General features: G+C 45.3%; 1 protein-coding gene across 4 annotated transcripts in view; it reads right to left on the reverse strand.

Moving 5' to 3' along the window:
- The window catches only part of MBNL3 (muscleblind like splicing regulator 3), a 119,800-nt gene extending 99,168 nt beyond the window's left edge, over positions 1-20,632 (reverse strand). For all 4 annotated transcript variants that reach the window (XM_045029543.1, XM_045029542.1, XM_045029541.1 and 1 more), the window contains exon 1: positions 20,499-20,632. The gene's annotated coding sequence lies outside the window, so the exon portion shown is untranslated. The remainder of the gene's footprint in view (positions 1-20,498) is intronic.
- Between the last annotated feature and the right edge of the window lie 227 nt (positions 20,633-20,859).

Here is a 20,859-nt window from a genome sequence, read left to right on the forward strand (position 1 = left end):
TGGCGTTACCACATCCTGTCCTCTCCTGCCAACTAGCCATGTTCAGTAGCCCTTACTCAGGCAAAACTCACAAGCAAGTTGTGCCCTTACAGCAACCAAAGGCACCTAAGGGACTGAGCCTGCAGGCTGCCGAAAGGAAGGTGGAGAGGCAACGCATCGGCCCTCAGTGTTTGCTCGGCCCCTGTGAGCGCAGGTTCCTGCACAGTGCCGAGAGATGTGTACAGTGCTCGTCAATGGAAGTAAACCTCTCTGCCCTCACTGAGACTAAGGGCATGTCTACACTGCAAGTGCTACAGCAGCACAGGCGTGGCGTTCTGTGCCACTCTAACATAGAGAGGTGGGAGGGATAGCTCAGTGGTTTGAGCATTGGCCTGCTAAACCCAGGATTGTGAGTTCAATCCTTGAGGAAGCCACTTAGGGATCTGGGGCAAAAATTGGTCCTGCTAGTGAAGGCAGGGGGCTGGACTTGATGACCTTTCAAGGTCCCTTCCAGTTCTAGGAGACTGGTATATCTCCAATTATTACCTATTACAGCAACAGAAGGGGTTTTTCTGTCACTGCAATAAATCCACCCCCTCGAGAAGCGGTACCTAGGTCAACATGGGTTATAGGCCAGGTCTAACGCTGGTGAGCTGAAAGGAGGTGGAGGTGATTGGGGCAGGCAGGGCATAGATGCTTACAAGCAATCCACTGAGTGTGACGGGCCCTATCCTGCTCCTTCCCAGCCCTTGCTGACTTCGCCTGGAGAGGGCATGGCCCGGATGCGGGTTGCAGCCATTTGGGGGATGTTCAGTGATGTGCAGGGGCTCTCCCACGTGTGCTTCGGAGCCGCACCCAGAGGAATCCGAGAGCAGGGCAGCCATGAGAACTGGCCAGTCACACATACAGGCATGCAGGGGTCTAAAAACAACCTTGCACCTGCTTGATGCCTCATGACACATGCTCAGTATGATGGTCTTGTCGGCCTACGTGCCTGCTCCTCTCGGCTGGCTTCCCATCACTGGACTGTAAGTCCCAGAGCCCCATGCTACACTATTCTGTTCCATAAAGGTTCCTATACCACACTCGTCACCCTTGGATCAGAGCGCCTTCCACCAGTGCATTAAGCGACGTGACTCACATTTGTGATGCATCTGTTCTTCCGCCCTCTCCCCAGGGGGAGAGGTGTGGGGTGGGGAGGTCTGGCTTGGTTCTGTTTGGTTGGTTTGGTTTTTATAACTATACGTGTTTGCTAGAGGAGGCAGTTCAAAGAAATGCACTTTGCTCATGGAGCAAACAGTGGGGAAATTTGTGATGGTCCTGAATTCCTGCAGGAATTCCTGCAGCCCTGCCTTCTCCCAGCCCTCCATTCCTGCAGGATTCAGCCCTACATATTACCTCACTGTGGCACAGCCTTAGCTTGGCAGGCCACTGCTACAGATTCTAGACAGTAACAGGAGCCAAAGCCTGCAAATCTGATTCACACAGCTAGTCCCACTGACCTCAATGAGTCATCTGCACAGGGGCTGCAAAATCAGAGCCTAGGACTGTAACTCTTGAAATATCAGTTGCCTCAGTAGTGATGTCAGTACATTTGTGCTGGGGATATGAGCCCTGTTCTCCTGTCAGCTCTCCTTGTTACCCCTAGCTCCCTGGAGAACAGCCCTCCTGTTATCAGATGAAAACTAACACACAGAGGCCTGATTATAAAGGACACAGGTCACATTACCGTTGTACTCAAAAATCACAAACAGAGACTCAGCTGACCCACTGGAAAAGTTCAACTCAAGCACAGCGTGGGGGACAGCACAAGACCCTGCACCCCTATATTGGGAATGGGGGACACAGAGACACTGAAACATCTAGAGATGAGTGGCTTGTCCCTTGTGCCATTCCCCATACATGTGTATGTTTTATATTGTAACGACAGTTGGAACAAGAAGATAGCATCCCTGATGCGGAAGAGAAGCGTATTTGTTTCTGAACAATTCCTCCAGTATATTAAGCACAATTCATTCTTATGCAAAGACTGCCCTGTACAGCTGCCAAGGTCAGAGAGACCTTGCTTTATCTACGGCATAAGGGGAAGTTACACAAGTTTTAAGTTGTACACAATTTTTTTCCGTGCATTTTCTCAGTTTTGATTTTCCTCACCGCTAACACCCATGCATCTTGTTGTCAGGAGCCAGATTATTTTATCGTCCCTGGGCTGTCGATAGTGTCAGACCCGTATCTTGATGTATGGCCAAAAAGTCCAGTGAACATTTTTCTTACAGTGTGTTGAATATGAAGATAGTGAGGACAATATTAAAACCAGAACAATTTGCAAAGGAAATTGTCTCTACAAGCACTGCTAACGGCATCAAGCGTAGGGCCGGACTTTCATGCATCCTCAGCCTACTCCTGCATATGGTACTTCGCCCCAACCTCTGCAGAGACGGAGTAGAGCAGGAGTAGGCAACCTATGGCACGTGTGCCGAAGGCGGCACGCGAGCTGATTTTCAGTGGCACTCACACTGCCCGGGTCCTGGCCACTGGTCCGGGGGGGGGGCTCTGTATTTTAATTTAATTTTAAATGATGCTTCTTAAATATTTTAAAACCCTTATTTACTTTACATACAACAATAGTTTAGTTCTATATTATAGACTTATAGAAAGAGACCTTCTACAAACATTAAAATGTATGACTGGCACACGAAACCTTAGATCAGAGTGAATAAATGAAGACTCTGCACAGCACTTCGGAAAGGTTGCCGACCCCTGGGGTAGAGTCTAATAGCTGTGCATGCAGATGATATTTGGTGCATGTGATTGTACACATCCAAACTGGCAAATTGGCAAAATTGGACAGACAAATAGAGGCTGGGGTCTGAAATCAGCCGTTCTTTTTTGAGGTGTAGGTCTGCAGTCATAGCCTGGTCAAGGGTAGAATGGCTGCATTCCTGCGCCCAGGGACAGTGATGCTGCTTGGACAATATAATCTACCCCCCGTCTAATACAGCAGCTGACAAGGGCCAGGAAATTAGTATTTTGTGCTTGCAAAGAGTCCTCCACCCGAGACTCTCACAGCACTTCACAAACATTAAGGAACCAAAAACTTCATGTAACTGCTTCCAGGGGAGTTCAAGTTACCATACTCACTTCACGAACGGGAAGCTGAAAGAGAGGTGAAGCGTCTCACCTGGGATCACACAAGTGAGTCAACAGTGGAGCTGGGAACTCACCCTGGAGTCCAAACTCAGCACAGCCTGCTCAGTGCAGCAAATCACTGCCTCTATGCCTCCACCTCCATCCATCATCACATTGGAAAGCCAACCCCGGCTCTCTCCCCCAGCTGTGAGTCAGTCAAAAGAAAGGAACTGGCAGTGTGAAATCAGACAGGGCATCCAGTCACTTTCTGAACACCAAAAATTCTCTACTTCAGAGACTGCCCCACGCTCTGGGCACAGTCCTGTAAGGTGCTGAGTTTTCTCCACTCCCTCTGACCTCTTTGGCACTTGAAGTTATTCAGCATCTCACAGAGCAGGCCCCTAACTATCATATTCCTCCAGTGCCTAGACTGAAATAAAACCCTGGGCCTTTGCCGATGTGAACATTTTGACAAAGACTATTAATGGCTGGAGAGCTGGGAAGGGAAGGATGTAAAATAGCTCCACTGTAGAAAGAGGAGAAAAGTGCAATGGAGACATATTTTAATCTTCTTCCTTCTTGCGGGGTCACTTGTGTTCAACACCCCATGAGCTATCCGTGCAGCAGCCAGGAAAGCATACTGGCTGGCAGACTCAGGCTCTGGTTTGAACAAACACTCCAATGAGGAGGAAAGCTGGTCTTGCAGTTAAGGCACGAGACTGGCACTTCACAGATCTGGGCTCAATTCCTCGCTCCAACTCGAACTCCCTGTGTAACCAGGGGTAAATCACGTAGTCGATCTGTACCTCTGCTCCCCATCCGTAACTCAGGGAGAATAGTAACTTCTGCCCAGCCTTCACGTATGTCTACTCTGGCGCTAGGCGGCGTATTTCCAGCTCAAGAGACAAACCCGCGATAGCTTGCTAATAACAGAAGTGCGGCTGGGGCGGCATGAGCAGCAAGCAGGAGGGGTTAGTTAACCAGAGTATGACCCTGACTGAAATCTATGGCACACGCTTGCTGCTTGCTCTGCTGTGGGCTGCACGGCAGTTTTCAGCATGCTAGCGTGATCAGAGCTAGCGCGAGTATGTCTATCCAAGCCGGAAATTCCAACTCCGGCTCCAGTGCAGACATAGCTAGAGCCTACTTGGACTGTAAACTCTTCAGGGCAGGGACTCTTTTACTACATGTATGTGCAACCCCCTAGCCCAACGGGGCCCTGATCTCAACTGGAACCCATAAACTGTACCGTAATACAAATCAGCACTGACGCGGAAAATACAAATATTTTAGTTGCATGTAGCCCAGGCCATACCGAAGCCCTATAGGGAGGACAGGCATACAGCTGATACAGTATCCAATCACCTATGGATTTGGGGCTCTCTCTGAGGCTCTGAAGAAGGTTAGTATCATTTCCCAGCAACACCTGTCTCACTGAACGTACTGTCTTTGTTAAGATGAACCCGGCTATAGGGTAGAGTGGGGGTAATTAGCTATATTTTACTTTTGGGGTCCTAAATGTAAACGTTGGCTTGTGTCACATCTGAAAATGAATTTAGCGGCTAAAATGAGAACTGTGATCCTTTGTTCTCACAAGATCACCAGTCTCTTGCTGGAGAGGCCCAGAACTCTCGGCAGTGCTATTAGCATTTATGCTACTGTTATTTCTGAAGTATAAAAATTATGAATGGTTTGATATGAACAGCCATTGCAACCATCAGTGTTACTGAACTGGAGGGAATGCTTGAACTTAGGTAGCACAGCTCTCTCAATCAAACAGATCTCATCCCATCAATGCCTTTAATCAGACAAATTCTCCATTTAGGATTTAGTGCGTATACTTGATGACACAGGGTTGTGCAGATTATATATCTTACATAAATAGAAGCCGTCTCTGGCAGGATTTAAAATTAGTTTTTCATACTCAATAGATGCAAAGGACCACATCCAGTCCTGGTGTAACTCCAATTACTGAACTGGAGAAACAACAGAGAAGAATTTGGACCAATGAAGTCAAGTGTAATTTTTCCTAATTATGCCAGGGCTGAAGTTCATTTTTCTGGTTTCCAGTTTTTTGATAAATCCTGCCAAATTTGGAAGAAAATGGACATTTTTTGCAAAAATTCTCATTGAATCAATAAAACGTTTTCTATTAAAAAATGCTTTTATGGAAAATTTTCAATCAGTTTTATTGCCTAAAATGTGTAGAAATAAAATACAATAATCACATTTACATAGTGTTTCCATTCACACACCTGAAAGCACTTTACAAACGTGGGCAAGTATGGTTCCGATCAATACAATGGGCTTCTGGGCCAGCAGAGCGCTTCTTTAAAAGGTATGACAACATGGGCACGTCATTTCATCTCTCTGTGCCTCAGTTTCCCCATGTGTAGAATGGGAATAATGAATCTGACCTCCTTAGTAAAGCCCTTTTGAAATCGGCTGGAAGGCTCTGGGTAAGAAAAAGGGTGTTGCAGTAAGGTTGTTTTCATATCTTTGCTTTCTGGCCTGAAGCTTTAACTATAAGCAGTAGGTGACACTCCTCCAGGAGTGTCATGGTTTACTTTTTTATTCTTCTGGTATTGATGAAACACATTCTTTAACAGGGATCAGCAGCCAACATGGCACAAACCAGGCAGCAAAGGGGCAAAGCGAACAGAGGAACATTTTTGGACGTGGTCGGAGGCATTTAATCCTTAGTGGTACAGGCTACTAGCTTGTGCACAGTGAAAGGCCTTTAAGAGAACTGATGGCTTTTGTGTCTTCTTGACTAGCTGGGATTTACAGAAAGCCAGACCTTTATTTGGAAATGTCCCCTTTAGAGGCTGAAGGCCAAAACTGAACTCAAAGACTTTTGTCCAGCGAGGGGGGGGATAGCTCAGTGGTTTGAGCATTGGCCTGCTAAACCCAGGGTTGTGAGTTCAATCCTTGAGGAGGCCACTTAGGGATCTGGGGCAAAAATTGGTCCTGCTAGTGAAGGCAGGGGGCTGGACTCAATGATCTTTCAAGGTCCCTTCCAGTTCTAGGAGATTGGTATATCTCCAATTATTACCTATTACCTAAAAAGCCAGGCACTTCAGGAGCATGGGGAACAGTCTTTGCAGCAGGAGAGCTGCACTGAGAGCTGCACAGGGGAACAACAGAAAAGCCAGGAGAGGCTGCAGGCGCTTGGGAGGCCCAATGAAGGATGTGGGGGAAACAGTGAAGATGGTTGCAAGGGCTCCAAATTCTCAAGTGAAGGCAGAGATTTCCAATCCGGTGGCAAACTATGAAAGCCAGGGCTACGCGCACCACCCTGGCAGTTCCCTTTAACTCCTCTTTACCTTATGCAGCTATGCTCCACCCGTTTTCCTTTCCAATCATGCCTGACTTACAGATGTCAGCCTCATTTCAGCTAAGTCAACAGAACTGTCACATCTAGGAATCTGTTACAGAAAAATCTTACTTACACTTTTGGCCGGATTCCACAGTCTACTTCTTGGTCTAGACCTGACCCTGTTCTTTTACTGCGCGCTTAATCCTCATGTGCTTAAGGGCATAGACAACACACAGGGACTCCAGCGCAGGCTTGTCTAAGCTAACTCTCTCCTCCAGCTGCCAGAGTTCCCAGGCTCTCTTTTGATCATACTGTACAAACACCACTGTTTGTTGACTAAGGACTCTCTTAGAACCTCCCTCTCTTTATATTTATATATATATATAATTTCTCTGTTGCATCTGGAGAGAGAAAAAGCAAACAAGAATTTTCGCTTGGGAGCCTGTGAGGTAAATTCCTGCCACAAAGCACAGGTAATGGTGAACAATCCTGGGAGTTTCCCCATCCTGGTACCATGCTGAAAACATGTCTCAAGTTCATCCATTTAACTTCACCAAGAGGCCATTCATTCTGCAACAAGGAGCCAGGATGTCAGTGAAGTACCTGATCAAAATTCAAAGGACTGTGAGACTAGCTACTGCGGTAACTCCTTATGAGGCCTCATCATCACTCATCAGGATTACAACATCCTTTTCCCTGGCCTTGCCCAGTGCGATATTCATTCAGAATGTTGTTGCGAAGATTCCTCTCCTTACTTGTCACTTTCACCACATCTTCCCTTTCTTTGTATCGCTCCCTTGGCTCCCTCTTCTCTATCACATCAAACACATACCGCTTGTCTTCACTCCCAAGGCCCTCCGCAGGCTATCCTGACCCACCTATCAAACCTCATTCAGGACCGTGATGTCAGCACCCATCTTCATCACCCTCTTGTTACATTTTCAAACAAGCACCTTCACTGCCCCTAACAGCCATGAAGAGCTCCCTGCAAACACCTGCAATGGTACTTCATTATCCTACAAATCCCTCCTTAAAACTTGCTTTTGCTGTAATGCTTTAACAGCAGTTGGGCCACCAGTATGATAAACCATTGCCCAGCGCACTGAACAATATTGTTCATTGTTTCCTTGTCGTCCTCTGGCTGTCTGTATCCATCTGTCGTCTTGTGTCTTATACTTAGATTGTAAACTCCTTGGGATGGGCCTTCTTTCTGTTCTGTGTCTGAACAAGGCCTAGCAGAATGGGAACTGGCCCATGACTGGGATTCCTAGGCACTCTGATAATATAAATAACAAAGCAGTGGAATTATCAATGAACAAATGAGATATCTATCTAACCAGTGAGATGTCATTGGCTCTGGCTCTAAGAAGACAGGATAGCGGCAAAACTTAATACACAATAGTAAGCCAGGCATTTCGCAGACCAGTTTTTCAGTAGTGATGTATGTGGATATGCAGGGAGGGAGAGGAAACAGTGTCTAAAAACTGCATAACTGGGTAAACTGTATATAGGGCCCCCATGGGATGAACTTTTAAACTATCTGTTGTACAGATTACATTTTTCAGATCAGCTCTTTCTTAAAATATACATAACCTTAAAAAAGTGGGTGTGAGGGGGGAGGCCGGATCCAACGCCCATTGAACCTAATAGGAGTCTTCAGTGAGCTTTGGTTCAGGCCCTCCGTGTGTTCAGTCAATCAATCCTTTAGGTGGGTTTGTGCTTGGTATTTTGGAAGGTTAACGGACAAGATAAAGGCCAGATCCTCAACTGCTATAAATCAACATAGTTCCACCAAGTCAACAGAGCCCCATCTATTCCGACCAGCTGAGGAGCTGATCCAAATCAGGTGTTAAAAGTACTTCTGGTACCATTTTAAGCAGGAAAATAGTTATATAGCATGGCACATCTTCTCTGCTACAATGTTACAATGTGGAATTAATAAAGACACAAAGTTTAAGATGTAAGAGTACCATTGGCATGACATTAGTCAGGGATCTTATTAAGATACAATTTTTATATGGAAACACAAACACCGTGTCAAAGTCAAATTAAGTAGGCTCTAAAGAACACCAGGAAGTTAATTCCTTCAGTTAAAGAATAAAAGCTATCCGAATCACACCCGAAATTCAATAAAAAGCTCTAATCTAAACCCACAAAGATACATTCAAATTAAGCCCCTGATTTAGGAACGCACTTAAGCATGTACCAATATCTCTTGACTTCAGTGGGATTTAGGCATGTGCTTACATGTTTTTGTGAATTAGGGCCTCCAGCAGCCATGTTTCCCTTATAAGGGTTATCAAAACCAGGGGTTAATGTAGTGTCCTTTATTACACGCTACATGTGCAGCAATGCCACACACCATGGGGCTCTGTGACTATTAAAGGCAAAGTCGTTATTCGTAATCAAGTTTTTTTGGCTGTCTGGATTTATAAGCTCTAACACTGGGAGGTGGGGGGAATGTTTGTTTCTTCCATAAAGAAGATGTCCCAAGCAAATGATCACAGCCTGCCCTCTGCCTTACCCTGACTAACATGCAGCTCTACACCCGCTCACTTCTGCAAGGCTGTGATTAGCAGATTCGGGTCATGATCAAGCAGATTTCATGTTTTAATTCTCCCTTTCATTTTCAGCTCTCTTTATGGGTGCCTGGATCTTCTGCATACATCTAAATAAACTACAACGCAAACAATTACTGTCAAGAACTATGGGTCCTTTCCTGCAGAAAATAAGCTGCATTATAGTGACAATGCTCCCAGCTGAAGGTGTTCGATGTTGCCCCCAAACATGTCCATGTGCTCCACACATTAGAGCTGCACATACATGTGAGAATCCTCATCCCTGCTCTCTCAAGCAGCAAGAATCCCAAGGTCAGTCCTGGCCTGTTTCCCAGCAAATCACCAGCAACCCTCCTATCATTACTGCACCAGGGCTGTTTGAGCCTTATTTCCCAGCTGGTATTTCTGCAAGAAATCTGCTCTGTGTCAGCGAACACATTAGATGCCAGTAATCCCTGTCCCAGCCCTTTGCTCACCGGATTCAATAGACTTGCTCTCTGAAATCACTCACCTGAGATTCCATTTGGAAAAATCCAGGAAAAGTCACAATTTTAAATGGGCTTAAAATACTAATATGTCCTGATGTCAAACTGAGGGCATGACCCACCACTTCAATGACTGGTTTGCTTGGAAAGGACTGATCTCTTACTAAGCAAATGAAGGCTACATTAATCTATTATTTATTTATGGTAGCACCACTTACTTGCCAGATGCTTTCTAAAAATATAAGGACAGTGTGTGCTCTGGGGAGCTCACAATCTAAAAGACAGAGGTCAGGGAATGGGAACAACATCGACTCATTAATACAGTTCCATATTAAAAAGGGAAAATATCTAGTTAAAGAGTTTATACTTTAAAAACAGATATCCTTATCAACGGTATGGAACTGCTAGTAACACTTATATTAACATCTAATGTACTTTTACTATTTAGAATATTCAAGTGTCTGCATTCCATTCGAGTTTCACTTTTATTTATCGTCAGTTTCATTATCTAAGTCTCAGACACTACCACAATGACACCCTGTTTATCAGAAACACTGCAGGGGAACTTTTGTTCTTGGCGCTCTGGAATTTTTTAATTTAAACTGTTTCCACTTGCATTTCAATCCAGGTCCTCTCTTTTCCTTCAGGAGCATTTGCCACATGACTTTCTAAAAACAAGTTCTCATAAAAATGTGTATCCATCAAGCTAGAAAGGAGGCAGTGGCACCAACATCTCTTTACTCACTGCAAGACAAACTGAAAGGCCCTGCCACAGAGTGAAATCCAATCCCAGGTTTTATTTTTATATATATGTGTATCACTTGATAAGCATGGTCATTCTGTAACACGCACAAGAATCAAACGGCGGCTCAACTGAGACCGCAAACTCATTTCACTTATGACTGAAAGCAGATTGTAAGTCCAGGTCACTAGTGGTGAAAGTCGAGAACCTAGTTAACTCCACATTAGCCCCCTGGGAATTACTCGTGTGAAAGTTGACATCAGTGAACTGCAGTGAACATGGAGTGTAGTGTAGTGAGAGCAGTAAAGTCATGTCCAGAAATGCAGATTTTCTTTTTAAAACAAAAATTAGTTTTAAAATTTCATCATAGGAAGGTCCCAAACTGAAGCTGTAACCCCACCAGCCAGCATTCTACTGAGCAGCCCAGAGTGCTTAAATGAAGGACATCAAGAAATCAGATAACCAACCACAGGTGTTTGCAGTTGAAAAAAAATCACAAATATTCCCACTAAACCTTCCCACATTCGTTTCCATCTACAAAGAACCTGAGCCAGGACAGTTATACTGTGTGACTGCACTGCACACAAACTTGCAAAGCACTGCATATCAAGTTAGGATCTCAATCCCATGTTTCTGGGTGGACTGCTGCCCCAGTGCAGAGCCCTAAAGAAATCAAAGAGGCTCCACGTGGCCAGAGCCACCAGCTCGTATGCTACACATTGAGGGATCGACAAAGCAAGGACAGGCAAGCAAATACATTTGGAAGCCTATAGTACAGGGCTGTGTGGACAATTATTTGTGAACAGGCCACAGTGGAGCCAGTTCAGATCAGACTGACTGCAATAATGCAGGATCAATCCCACAGCTGCTAAGCTGTCCATTGCATCTGTTTCAAATGTACATTAATTGACGATAAAAAGGTATTTGACCTTCTTGCAGCTCCAGCTTCCAGCTACATTAAGCACTGTGCTTATTAATCAATAAGTTACTACACTAGTGGCATTGTTTTATGATTTCTAATTTAAAAAAAAAACCCACAACACAAGCTTGCAAGGAATGGAACCACTGTCAATACCAGCTTGATCCTGCCCTGCGCAGAGCATTTCATCAGCTCCTGAGCACCCTTAAATCTTGCTGAAGTCAATGGAAACTGAGAGCACTCAGCACGTCAGAGGAGCAATCAAGATTGATCCACCTTCTCAACTGGCTCTCTTTTCCAGAGACCTGCATTCTAGCCCGTGTCACCCCGTTCCGCACAAATACGGTTCCCCCTCACTCTTACTGCTGGAAATAATTTACATCTGAAACAAACAAACTGCAGTCATCCACAGTCACTTACACACAGGGGAGGACCACCCCAGCAATTTAGGTTTCCTGTATTAATCATTTGCGTGTCCCCCTCCTTTCTGGCTATTTGTCACCTGGCCGTCAGCAGGTGGCAGGACATGAACTGAACCCTCAGTTAGAGACGGTTTCCAATTCCAGTGGTTTCTGTATTTTACAATGGCATCGAGCCCTGTTTCCATCTGACGTAGGAAGTCAGGATACAGTCAATTACAAATCCCGTTGCCGGGCTGAGTTTACAAATCCCAATGTCTCCTTAGCAGCAAACACTGGTTGCTTTTAAGTTGAAATCTGACTACACGGCACTGTACAGCAAGCAAATAAGACAATTATTAGACCTACCAAAGACTGTCCTGTGCCTCTAAATAGATTTCAGGGTCCTTTTACAGTCATATCTTTCCACCATACATATGGCAAAAAACTGATGTGCTACCACTTAACAGAATCCTCATTCTAACCGTCACATTTGAGCCCAAAGTACTGCACACTGTGTCTGTGGTACTGATGCCACCTCCTGCAGAACTCTATTCCTGCAAATCCCTACTCACATGACATCAATGGGAGGAGTCTCATGAGGCAGGCCTACTTGTGTCAGTAGGGGTCTGCAGCTATCACACCTAGATTATCAGGCAGGGGCACGTGGACTCCAAAAGGCAAATTTTAAATGACGCGTGGCAGCTTTGTAGTCAATTCTTTGCTCTGCAATGGGGAGGATCTTGGTGAGCTTACGAGGACTCCTCTCTCCCTCCTAAGACTGGCAGGTGCAGAACCAGCATGCTTGGAAAAGTCTTGCATCACTGCAGCTCCCCGCTCAAGTGAAAGTCCCTCTCCTCTCTCTAGGAGAAAAGGGGGAAAGCCTGCTTTGGCCAGCCTCATTTACATGAGTTAGAATGTTGCATACCCACAGCTCCACATGCGGGGTTAGGTTGCTTTAGTTGGAATTTGTCTGTGTTCTGATTGTATAAATGATACTAGATTGTGATTGAGGGTGTACTCTCAAAAGGGCCCAGGAATTGTACTAGCTATGCCCTGGGTCACCCTGACTGTACAAGGAGTGGACTCTGGCTTGGGCAGGGGACTCAAGCTGAACATGGGCAGGGTTGAGGGGTCTGTCTGAGAGATCGGGTGTAGGGTTCAGCAGGAATTTTTCAATGAATGTTTCTTCATCACAAATGCCAATTTGTCAAAACCAAAACTGTTTATGGGAAAGGGTCGTTTTTGATTAATTGCTCGTTGTGGAAAATAGCTAGGGGAAAAAAGTAAAAGGAAACTGTTCCATTTTTCAGGTCCAAATACTTTTTGGTTTGAAATTTAAGTTAATTTATAAGGATTTTTTTTAAAAAAAAGAGTCAAAAACAAACCAGACGTTCAAATTGACCCAACCTGAATTTTTTTTTTCAGATTTTCGTTTATGAAAGTTTTAGAGGTTTCAAATTTCATCCCAGTTCAAGATGGGAAAAAATTTCAAAATCTCAAAAATTCTCATGGGATGGGAAAGCTGTTTTGTGCCCAGCTTTAAGGGGGCACTCTACTGCTGGGAGTGGGCTCTCTATCCAAGGGCCCTCCCCCCGGTGATTCTCAACGCCATGGACAGACATTCTGCGGGAGTGGACGAGGCTGGAATAGCAATGGTGTGGAGCTAACTTCACAAGACCCAACCAGACCAGCAGAGGCAGAGCTGGACCAGGTAGGTGCACATAGCAACCAGGATCTGGTGGCACAGACTGTGGACTGCATCCAACAAGTGGAGGAAAGCCAACCAATGCCTCCCTGCCTGCCACTGAGACTGCCTGGACTTGTAAGGGGGCTTTTAGGTGGGATGGGGATGTTGTGTGACTAAAAGTTCTGGACCTCAACTAATCCAACAATTAACATCTGGAACTGTGGAGTGGCACTCACTGGCAAGCCCAGGTTGGTTTTTAGTTGTGTCGGGCATGGGAAGAACCCAGAATTTAGGAACACACAAGGTTAAAAAAAAATGAGAAAATATATTGATGAAGTATTTTATGAGAAGAATATTTTGCAGCTGAAATTTTAAATGTGTACATTTTTTCCTTTGTTTAAATTTCAAAATTTGACAATTCTGACCAGAACTGAGGTCACCCAGGTGAGAAGTTGGGATTTTAACAAAGGCACAACCATCTCTTTGGAAGGTTTGTGTTTCATGATCAGTGAGACATGAACAACTATTCAAGTCAGTTTAAATTTTGGGCCTATCATTCTTGATGGTGCCGCCTCAGAAAAGTCCTCCAAGCCAATTATTATTCAGTCAGGTCCTGCGTCGAGAGAGTTCTCTATCTGGTTAGCGTGCATATCCCAGGAAGATCTCAAAGGGAGTTAGGGTACTGTACAATTTTTGGCTTAACATATTTTTAGAGAGAGAGAATTTAAAAAGAGCTACTGCGTGATGTTCTTCATCTGCCCGGGGAGGTTCCCCTGTCAAAAAATCTTGGAAATTTTCTCTCTCAGCATTCCAAGCTTTATTACTACTTTAATGACCAATCCATCAACTGATCAGAAAAACAGCCATGGGCCAACAGGAGCTTTGCTTGGTGAGACCGCACAGTTTGGTCCATTATTATATAAGCCTCTGCACTTTGATAGCACTGTCCACACTTCACAAATATTAATGAATTAAGTCTCATGAACCAAGGAAGTATTATCCCCATGGGGCTTGCGCACCATCTCTCAGGGAGTCCAAAGCAAAGCCAGGAATGGAAAAAGAGACATTCTGAGTCCCTTTTCCATGCTGTGGCTAAAGCCCAGCCTGCCTCTAGTGTGATTTAAAAGGCTTTTAAATGAAAATATTCAGCTTTCTGGTGTTTAAAAATGCTAGTGCAACCCTGGCCCTCTAAAAGCACAAATAGAGGCTTCACCGTCCAAACTAAAGTCAGTGGCTGCATTAGAAGAGACTCTGAAATGTTAGAAACATGTTGTACTTGGTGTCAGATTTATTGCTGCCTTGCAGAATAAAGCCAAACATCTTTATATGGAAAAACACTGCTGCTTTTGACCCAAACAGATTGGGAACAGGAAGTAAAAACAAATTACCCAGCTGTGGCCCCACCGAGTTATGAGCCAGAGCAGAGAAACCAGCATTTCCTGTCATTGCTTGTCACAGTTCATGACTGCCCCGACTGTTTTGCACGCTGTTTTCTTAGGGCCCAATCCTGCTCCCACCGACGCGGATAGGAATTTGATACTGATGTCCATAAGAGCAGGGTTGGATGTTTAATAAATAAAAATCACTGGAGAGAAACAGGCAAACAAACTGGGAAGCTAAATTCTTCGGAAAGAATGGTGCAAATCTCACCAGATTCTCAGCTGGAGCAAAGGGATAGAACTCGACTAGCTTCCATGCACACGGATTTACAGCAGCAGAGGATCCAGCCCACTGACTCAGTATATCTGAGAACAGAGCTGAGCTTTTCGTAACAGTACCAGCCCTGCCAACCCCAAGCATTTAAATTCATGAGTTAGGCCTCAACTAGTCATGAAGTTGGCTTAAAAAAAATCATGATTAAAAAAAAATAATAACTTTGGGTCCTTTTCTTTGCCGTTTGGTTTTGAGCTTTAAGTTACACTGGTCACATTTTCAAGCTTTTCTCTGCAACCACAAGGGCTAGAAACTCTCTCTCTCTCTTTTTTTTTTTTTTTTAAACAAAAGCTGAATTTCTCACTCAATCATTTGACTCCGGGACCTGGGGCTTTCAGAAAAACACCGAACAGATCACAAGACTTGCAACAAAAGTCAGGAGTGTTGGCAACATTGCGAGTGTCCCTTCTGCAAAAGGCCCTTATTGAATGCCAAATATATTGGCTTCATATGCTCACTAGAACAAATATTCGCACTGGGGTATACATTTCAACGAAAGCTGCAATTTACGCAGACTGCACACACCAAACTAAATCCTTTTAATTCAACATTGCAATTAAAATCCTGCTTTCGTACAGGCTTGCACTACTATTTTATTAGCTCAAGCAGCTATACCCTACAAGATTTTAGAAGGTTAAACACCAGGTAGTAAAATGTTTAACAATATAGAACCAGGTTTTCTGAAGTTTAAAAAACAAATTAATGAGCCAGATTCTGGTTTTGTAATGTCAACTGAGTTATACCAAATTTATGGTGAGAGCAGAATCTCACCTCACACTCCTAATCCTTTTCTGGGTGTCTCAGTAGCTTGTATAAAGCCATCCAGAATGTGCATGAGGGCATATGAATATATATTCTGCACAATAAAATATCTGACTTTCATAAGGGCATGTGCTTTATAAAGTAATTAAAGCACCCAGAGTAGCACACATGAATGTTCTCTCTCACACATGGCAATTTCAACTCCTACCTCATATTCTTCTAAATCTGTCACCTTCTCTTTCCTACAAGCTGCTTTGGCTGAGGAGCTGCATTGTGAGAAAGGAAACCTTCTTTGCACTCATGTTATCCTCGCATGAAATTCCCACGGCTCCCCCAAGAAGCCTCCAGATCTGAAATCCAAGTTTATCGCGCCGAGGAAAGAACAATAAATGGGAGGCAGAAAAGGCAGTCGAGTCAGTCAGAAGTGCCGCCAAAATCCAAGCCCTTGCTCAAAAAAGGCCCTCCCTTAGGAAGGCTGCCAATCAAACCTGGATCACGAGGCTGTTTTCAGAGTGAATAGAGTTCTTATTGACACAGCTTATGTCTGCAGCATGCAGCCCTCTGCAAAGCTTTCAAGAACAGATCGGATTACACAGGCGCATTCTCCCTGATTTTATGCGTTCAGAAGCCCTTAGACATAAAATACCATCCCCTAAAGACTACAGTTTTTCCGTTGCGTATCACTGTATGTGCTCTTTGAAAGGCACACGGCCAGATTCTGCTACCCATACCCAGGCTGAGTGGAACCTTACTTGGTGAGACGTCCAATTTAAATTGATGGTGCTAATCACAGGGTACTACTCAAGGTGAGAGAGGAAGACTCAGTCCTGTCGGATGTCCTTCAAATCAGGCTGGGGCAAGAAAATATTTGCAGCCACTAGTTCTACTCTGGAAATATAACATCTCTTCTGAGTGTAAAACCACAACCCTTTCTGGGAGTTTACCCAGAAAAATGGGAGCACATGTACCTTTTAAACAAACCACCACTGCACCGCCGCAATGTCTCGGATGCAAATTAGATACTAATTCAGGAAAGCACCTTGAGCATGTGCTCAAGTCCCACTGAAGCAAGGGATCTGGGTGTGTGCTTAAGCTAAACGCTGATTCAGGGGCTATGTTGGCAAGAGGGCTAAGAGACCGGTGTGTGCCTTGGCTGGTGGTCTACAGCACATTTATTAAAAGGAGAGAAAGAAAATATGCAAGAGGTATTTGTTTACCTGCCAGGTAAGAAGGAATAATTACCAAAGCATTACAGAATGTTCTCACTGAAATGTTACTTATGGAAAGCACATGGGCAAATCAAAAGATTTGAACTCTGGAGCTTCTACATGACTAAAGACAAAACATATTCTCCAATAAACAGGATACCCGCCCCCTTCTAGGCTTATTTTCTTGTTCAGGCAAACGTGTAGAGCATGTTTCCAAATTTTCTAATGTTTTGCTAGAACACATTTTGTGATTAAGGGGGCTGGACGGTTGGATCTGGGGAGAGGGCACGCTGGACGTCAGATCGGTGTGATGCGGTAGCTCTCTCTTTTCTGTCTGGACTGGGTTTTCAGAGTGCAGTAATAGAGCCTCTATTCATACCTATACCTTTGTAAATGTAAATGTATGCAAATCCTGCCTCCGAGCACACAACTGCCATTTCAATGGTTAGTGCAGGATTCCTAACACTCGGTTCGGTTTCCACATGTGGCTATGAGTGTGGTTATGGTCAGAAAAGTGATCATGGGAAGACAGCATCTGCTCTGCTCCGTGTGTGAGTCACATAGGTGTCTGCCCCACTGCTAAAGCTAATTTTTATTACTGCTAGAGCAAGAGGGGAGAGAGCTGGATTCTTATTCTGCCTCGGGCATCATGAGCCATGTTGTCAGCCAAATTCTGACAGCAGAATCATTATTACTGGTGACAAAAGCAGGGTGGGGGGGAACAGATCCCCGTATGAGTTTGACAGGCTGGGTGCCTAGAAAATCATCCTGTGGCTTGGAAACCAAGAAAAATTGATCAGCTAAATAATGAAACTGGAACCTCACAATGCTATTTTCACAATGCACTTTCTAAAGCAGTGCACAGGGGAATGGAGAGAGGTGGGATGGAAGCAAGGACCCACCTGGTGGCTCTGTATTCACTGTCCTTGACTGGTATTAATACTCCAGGAAGCACAGAGGGAAGGAACAGATAAATATTTAGCATCTTCTTCCTTGACTTTCAGATCTGTTTAGGGTCCTGCTTAAAATGTTCTGAGGGGATTTGAAGTCAGTAGCAGGATGTAAAATAGATGTGCACCCTACAATAATTAAAACAGTCCGAAATACTGTGTTGCTTAAGTAGCTCTGAAGCTATTCACCCTTTATTGGGCCATCACAAATTTAAAATGGCTTCATTTAAAGAGAGGGAGAGAGCGGGAGCATAGGGGAAATTAGCACTTGTAAAATGGTTAGTGTCATAATAGCTTTGCAAAGCATTTTCAAATTGCATGTGTGTAATAATACAATGGTTCCAACAACAGAGCAATGTGATCCTACAGCAAACACAAGCTGACATGCTAGACCACATGGACTTTTTCCCAACATACAGGAAGCAAGCTGAAGGTCTGACACCTATGAGCGTGGATGCCTGCGATTCCAGGATTCCTGAAGCTTAGACTACTAACAAAGCTCCATTTGTCCATGGATTTCTTTCTTGGCAAACTAATTCCCATCCCATTGGACAAGGAGACAAGTTTGGAGACAGCATCCTGCAGTCTTTATGCTCTTCAAATGAGCGAGCATTGCAGGAGTGGGTCCCTATGTGACGACTGCTGAATCACGCCCAAAGCCCTTTCCTGAGAGTTTGCGTGAGCCGGATTTGAGCCCTCATTTGTAACCAAGCCAGCAGCTCTCAGGACTGCACCGTGCCATGTAAAGCACCATCCAAACTCCACAGTGGGAAGACGTGTACTACCTTAAACTGGTAGGATACCAACAGTGAGTATTCAAAGGGCGGAAAACCCCATCTCTTCAACCTCAGGGAAGCTGATATATGGAAACTTAACTGTATCGCCTCTGCCACTGTATAATCCCAGCAGAACCAGACTTGATTTAGACTGCTCCAACTCTCTCTGACGCTTGATAGCTTTAACACGGCATAGCCTATTCCCTCACTCTAATTACAGGATCACATTACATGTCCAACAAGTGCTGTAATTTAATCTTGTCCCAAAGTTTCTGATCCCATCATGCTATTCCTGTCCAATGTCGATAGGAGAAAGCCATAAAGGATGACTAAGAACAATTCAGTACCAGACACCAAAAAGTATTTTCTTATAGTCAAAACTAATTTCCTGTAACAACGTCATCAAAGCAATTTAACTGACTGGTTTTAGGTGAATCCATGAATCATGACTCTTGACCATTCGAATGCTAGTCAACACGAAACACACATCAAATGCGCATATGGTGCTGCACATCTACTCAACGCTTTGCACACACAGGCTTTGATCCTGCATTGAATTTTGTGGGGTTACTGGTATGAGAAATTATTACTCCCATGAGTAAGGGTAGCAGGATCAGGCCCATGGAGCAAGATCAGGCCAAGTTCACTACCTCAGCACCAGAGGATGTTCATTACAGCAGCTCATATTTTGCCATTAAATGTTTTAAATATGAAACTACATCACACCTAATGTTGCTGCAAAGAGAAATGCTCCCATCCCTGTAAAATAACTCTACATCCAGAGCTTACTTAATGTTAACAGGTCTTTCACATTTTCTTCTAACATCTATTTGGGGGTATTCTTCCTTGAGCATATGTGCCATGAAGCCATAAATCCTCAGTGATTCAGCAAAGAGGAGGAACCCTGGCTGAAGGCACACCTACTGACAACTGTCAGACCAGCAGGGCGAAAATGTGAATATGGGAGAAGTTGCCATCTCTATCATGGCCGCATGCTTTCTGAAATGCGTATACCTGGCCTTCCAGAGCGGGAGGTTCTACCTGCAGACTGGAGAAAACAAACTGCTCTAGATGCTTCCTTAAATTAACTCTGCCTAGAAGCAAACAATGCAAACAACACACTGCAGAGCCAACTTCAACTTAGCCAGGCTTGGGCTCTTTGTTTCTAGGCAGAGTACAGTGCAGTGGCGAGAATGAACAAATGCGCATGTCTTAATTGGAGTCCAAAAAAATCTCTCCCTAGCCCTCTCTGATTATTGTAGTAACATAGGAGTCCATCAAACAGTTTGCACTGTTTTGACAGAAATAAAAGGGTGCATAAATACAGCACTAAATGCCATTTTCTGCCTCCAGATTTTACAGGGGAAGATTCAGTCTCAAGTACTTTCAGCAGCTTGGATCATAGGTTTTTTTAAAAATCAGAAAAAGCAAAATAAAATACAGTTAATGAATTATTTCAGGTTTAACAAGATAATAAAGTGCCTAGGCGGATTTTTTCAAAGACGTTTAGCTGGACAGACGCAATAGTGACCCATACTAAACATCCCAGTCCAATATGCCTTTAAACGGAGGCGATGCACTGAAGACCAAGCACCAAGCCGGTCCCCTTGTTATGTCAGCAGTGTTTTCCCAACCAAAACTTTATCGGTGGTTTAAAGGCTGGTGCAGCCGCCAGGGCAGGGTCCTGGGCGGCGAACAATGCCAGTCCCAACGCTCACACTCGCACCCGCAGCTCTCTCACACAGCAGGGCAGTGACACCAGCCCGCCCCGAGCTCGGCTCCCGGCTCCGCCGCCCGGGCACAGCAGCCCCCGGGTGGGGTTTGATCCCGGGCTGCGACCCGGCTCGGCTCCAGCCCAGCCCAGCCTTACCTGGCGCTTCCCCGCCGATGGCAAGACCCGGGCGCGGAGGGGCCGGCGCGGGGGCGCAGCATGCCAGGGGGCCGGGGCAGAAGCCGAAGCGGCGCGAAGCGGACCCGGGCCGGGGGCTGGCGGAGCTCCTAGCAGCGGCGCAGGCTGGATGCCGCCATCTTACAGCCAGGCAGGGCTTCCCCGACTCGCCGCCGCCGCCAGCGCCCCGCGCCAGCCCGCCCCACGCGCCGTGCGAGCAGCTCTGGGGTGGGGCGCGTCGCGCCGGAGCCAGCGCGGCCCGAGCGGGGAGGGGAGGGGAGGGGCGGGACGCTCAGCCCTGCCCCCTCGCCTCGCCCGGCGGAGCAGCCCCCCCGCCGCCCCG

The sequence above is a fragment of the Mauremys mutica genome, chromosome 9, assembly GCF_020497125.1.
Source record: "Mauremys mutica isolate MM-2020 ecotype Southern chromosome 9, ASM2049712v1, whole genome shotgun sequence".
Taxonomy (NCBI): domain Eukaryota; kingdom Metazoa; phylum Chordata; order Testudines; family Geoemydidae; genus Mauremys; species Mauremys mutica.